Source organism: Mus musculus, chromosome 13 (assembly GCF_000001635.26).
Source record: "Mus musculus strain C57BL/6J chromosome 13, GRCm38.p6 C57BL/6J".
Taxonomy (NCBI): Eukaryota; Metazoa; Chordata; class Mammalia; order Rodentia; family Muridae; genus Mus; species Mus musculus.
Window position 1 is genome coordinate 101,346,454 of NC_000079.6, and position 5,103 is coordinate 101,351,556.

At 41.6% G+C, this 5,103-nt stretch overlaps 1 pseudogene; it reads left to right on the forward strand.

Annotated features, from left to right (window-relative positions):
• The first annotated feature begins 2,297 nt into the window (after positions 1–2,297).
• On the forward strand, positions 2,298–2,728 carry Gm2534 (annotated as a pseudogene).
• The last annotated feature ends 2,375 nt before the right edge of the window (positions 2,729–5,103 follow it).

Consider the following 5,103-nt stretch of genomic DNA (forward strand, 5'->3'; position numbering starts at 1 on the left):
GGTGTTGTTTCTTTTCAGGGCATTGCATACTCAATGAGATACAGGGGCTACTTTGACCAAGACTGAGACCTTAGCGGGCACACAAATAACCAGTATTCAAAGCTCCCTTCCCTGACTGTCATGCTCTTGTCTTGAAACTGTTGCTGAGGAGGAGGGCATGAGCTGGAGGAGGGCCTTTATCATCTCTATCACCTCAAATCATAACAATTATGAATTTAACCCAGGTACTTCCATTTCTGAGTGTTTCTTTCCACTGCTGTTTCTACTTTGCCTCAGGATCTCTTCTCACTGCCTCTCCTTCTGATTTCAGAGCTCATTCCTATCTTTCTTCTGCACAGACATCTTCAAAAGAAGATCTTTTTTGTCGATACCAATGAGCTTTGATGAGCAAAATTGTTCACAACTACTCTGGTAGGTTGTTGTCCTAAATGGCAAGAAAGTACCAACTGCAGTTTGCTCTAGATGACTTTGTGCTATGTGAAAAGTATAGAGGTGTTCCCTGCATTGAGAGTGACGTAGAAGCAACATGGTGAGTATAGCAGGGTACAAACTGGTACAAGGCTTCTGAAGGGTGCTATGCAAAAATATCTGAGGGACCTTGACATCTGCAAAGCTATACGTTATTCTTCTAGAAATGTATCTAAAATAAAGCTAGAGCCATTGAACACTTATTCATAATGTTTTTATTTTAATGAGCACAATTCAACTGCTCTTACATGGTCATTGATAAATGGTAGGTTGAACCACATGAGATCACTTGGAGTTGACAAATGTTGAACTATATACCATTTTATACGCTCCAACCAAATTAGTTAGGATGTTGACATGGTCACTTCTATGCAGGTATAAAGCCATATTTTAAAGATTAAAATACTATATAGAGAGGACAGTATGTAAAAATAACTATACAGTACCAAATTTTAACTTAATTTTGTGAAAATACATGTCTGTACACACATATATACAGGATCAAAACTGACTTCATGGAAGCATTCACATTAACAGTAGTTTTCTCCAACTGACTGGCTTGCTGATTTTTATTTTTATTTTATCTTTATATTTTCCTATCATTCCCAAAACTGACTGATTTTAATGTGAAGTATTCTAGATTTTTCCCCTGAAGTCACAGACTAGCATCCTCCTCCATGTTGCTGCAGTGTCTTCAGATCATTTTAACGGAGCGACAACCTATCGATAGAATTATGTCCGTTCTTTAAATATTACTTAGCAGTGGGCAGCTTAAAGTTGAGTCCCCTTCTTTCTCTGCTTGCCTCTTTGTTCTCTTACCCATCTCTTTAAAGATGAAAAATACAAGGCCATCTGATGGTTTTTACCATTTCTAGAAAAATCTGTCCTCAGAAGTGAAGCTGTGCTGGCCGAGGAGGGGGCCAGGGAGAGAATGAGCATGGAGATGAAGGTTGTCCCTGTGCCTCCTATTTCTGGTCTCTGTTCCCCAGGGAAGGGCTAGAAAGTAGTGTTCTGAGGCTGCTGCTTGCTAACGGGAACTTTGTTTCTCAGAGTGCCCAGATTAGGCCCAATGCTTCTTTATTCCTAAGTCTTGGAGAAAAACTCAATGAAAATACTGCTCGTCTGTTAGCATATGTAACCTTCCTGTCTCTACCCTTCCTCTTTGTTTAGGAAGAGCTTGTATTCTGGGAAACCTGGGGCTTGATTGACATAAATCTACCTAGAAACCCATGGCTGACAGTTCAGGGTCAGACCCTTTAATGCAAGGAGCAGTGGATCTGGGTAAACTCTGCTGGCAGGATATATCGTGGAGTACTGGTACTTGGTCCTTTCCTAATGCTTGGTGTCTGGATACCTGACAAAGCTCATCAGCTTTGGCCTGACTTTAAACTGGTTTTTCATCTTGGTTTATTTGAAAACAGAAGGTTTTGGGCAGTCAGAGGGCATAGGAGGGGGTGGGGGACACCACTAGATGTCCTGATGTTTGGGAAGTAAACTATCTCCAAACCTCACTTTGTGTGAATTTGGCATCTACAAAGTACCTGAGCCAGCCAGAAAGCAAGGCCAGGTCAGCTACAGGAGAACTTGGAGAGTGGGAAGCTCTCTTGGGCATAGTGACAGCTGGATAGCATCTATTGGGCCTCTGCTAGGCATTCCGTGATGGGCTGCGCCCAAAATTAGCACATGGGTAAGATTTGGTTATTTTGTTCTGAAAATGCTCTCACAATGGGCCAAGGCAGGCTAGTAAATGGACACTATAAAAATATCAAAGTAGGGAATAAGGAAGCCAGGAGTGGGCCTACCTCTCCTTTTCTCAGGCTGCCGGAAAGATGGCAGACATTCAGATAGAGCGTGCTTACCTACAGTCTTTCAAAACAAGAAGTGAAGGGTGTTTTGTTGGGAGAAACCGGCAAGGAAAAACTCCCTTGGTACTACAAAAACATTGGTCTAGGCTTCAAGACGCCCAAAGAGGCCATCAAGGACACCTACATAGACAAGAAATGCCCCTTCACTGGTAATGTCTCCATCTGAGGTCAAATCTTGTGTGGTGTCATGACAAAGATGAAGATGCATTGTCATCCACTGAGACTGAGAAACGTCACAAGAACATGTCTGTGCACCTGTCCCCCTGTTTCAGGGATGTACAGATCGGAGACATTGTCACTGTTGGAGGGTGCAGGCCCCTGAGCAAGACTGTTCAATTCAATGTGCTTAAGGCACCAAGGCTGCTGGCACCGCGACACAGTTTCAGAAGTTCTAAGGGGACTCTAGCCAATGCCCTAGAACAAATAAAGTTATTTTCCAACTTACAAAAAAAAAAAAAAATCAAAGTAGGCGAGGAGTTACTGGACCAAAGTGTAAGAGAGGTGATGCTATGAGAGAGTATTGGAGATGAAAATACCCCAACTCAGTATATAAATGTATGAAATGATGAATATTTTTAAAGACACAAGAGAGATGGTGACAGAGAGGAATGGAGAAAGTTGTGTGACACTGGAGAATGGTAGGGTTGGCGTGCAGCTGAGCTGGTGACAGAGACTGAGCAGTATGCTGCTTCTGGGCAACTGATGGAAGAGAAGAGCATGTCTTCCCACCAAAGGGCAGCCACACCTTCCAGGCTAGGGCTGGGCAAAGCTCCAAGCTGAAAACAGAGCCAATGCTGCTGCGGACCTTGACTTCCACTGCTGCTGACTTCCAACCCTTGATGAGCATTTCCTGTGTCTATGTAGTACAGGGCACTGGCTTATACAGGTGGATGTGAGAGATGGGGGTCCCTGCCTAGTAGAGGGCCACACTCAGTTGTAACCTTGGGAGGACTCTCACTATTGAAATAAAACTAAGCACCAAACCACATGCAGAACTGGGTTTTTGCACGGACTAGTTTCTCTCATTGCCTTTGGAGTCACTTATCCCCATATATAAGGGACACAATCCCTAGCATATATATGTATATATAGTCATAGTTATATATGTATATATATGCATTTCTAATATCAGCACATATTTCCTAAATGTAATTGTAACTAATCTATGTATATATGATCGAAACATGTGTATATGATGAATGTATGTTTTCTACTTAATGCAAAGGCATTTCTTACTATAGTTGTAAAGATTTAGTTATTTTCTTTGCGTGTGTGTGTGTGTGTGTGTGTGTGTGTGTGTGTGTGTGTGTGTTGCATGTGAGCATGCATGCTGCAGTGAGTAAGTGCCTGTAGAGGCCAGAAGAGGGTATTAGACCCCTGGAGCTGGAGCTGCCTGGCATGGGTTGTGACATACAAACTCTGATCCAATACAAGAACAAATGTCTTAGCGGCTCATTTCTCCAGCTCCTTAATTTTTTAAAAAATTGTGTGTGTGTGTGTGTGTGTGTGTGTGTGTGTGTGTGTGTGTGTGTACTACATACAGCACATGTGTGGAGGTCAGAGGACCTAGGGAGTCTTTCCTCACCTCCTACTATGTGGATTCTTGGCATTAAACTTAGGTCATCAGGTTTGGCAGCAAGTACCTTTACCCACTGACCCAGCTCTAAATTATTGTTTTCATCAATAATAATAGATTTTTAGCTTGATTTAATTTGTTATTATACACAGCTTTGTAACAAATATCCTCCTGTGTGCATTTCAACTCTATGCCTCAATGAAGTCCAAAGAGTCACTGCTTTAAATGATGTGAAGGAACCCAGGTTATTTCAGCTGATAGGCAAATATATGACCACTGAGCTACACTTCTGGTACTCGGTTTTTTTGAGACAGGGTCTTGCTATATAGCCCAGACTAACCTCACATTCACGAACTTCCTGCCTTAGCTTCCTGGCTGCTAGAATTACAGGTTTCTCCATGTCTGGCTCTGTTTTAATTTTTTTTTTTTTCGAGACAGGGTTTCTCTGTATAGCCCTGGCTGTCCTGGAACTCACTTTGTAGACCAGGCTGGCCTCGAACTCAGAAATCCGCCTGCCTCTGTCTCCCTAGTGCTGGGATTAAAGGCGTGCGCCAAGTGATAAATACATGCTATGTATATGGTATGAGCATGCTTATCACTTAAATATCAAACAACCCCTGCAACCTATGATGGTTCTTCATTGCACTTGGTGTTTCATACTCTCAGCGTGTTTTCAGAGTTAGCAGTCTTCCTCAGGCAAATATTTCACCCTGACCTACTTTCCTCATTTTGAAGGTTGTGTCCCCGTGTAACCTATTCTTTATGAAAATATGGTTTTCAGTAACTACTAAATAGGGAATAGAAATATAATTTATATAATTGCCAGGCAATTTTGGTGTTCTCAAGCATGACCAATGGACCTGAAAAGTTAATAAGTAAGGGATTGTTTAATTACTTAACTAATAATGATTTTTTTCCAAGGCTGGAATCGTTTGGTTTTGGACCTGAACATTTTCTATCAAGCTGATTAAAAATGACCCGTGAAAGCAGGAGACTACTCAAAAGGTCATTGTGTTAGGGTCACCATTATGGATTCCACCGTGGGATTTTAAAAAATCATTGATTGGGATATTGACCAGTTAGATATTTTAATGCAGCCTCTCTTTTAGTAAAAATAGATCAGATATTGGATGATAAAAATCAATCGATCAATCTGTTGTTTTCAAATACATCTCTCCAAACACGACCACTTGT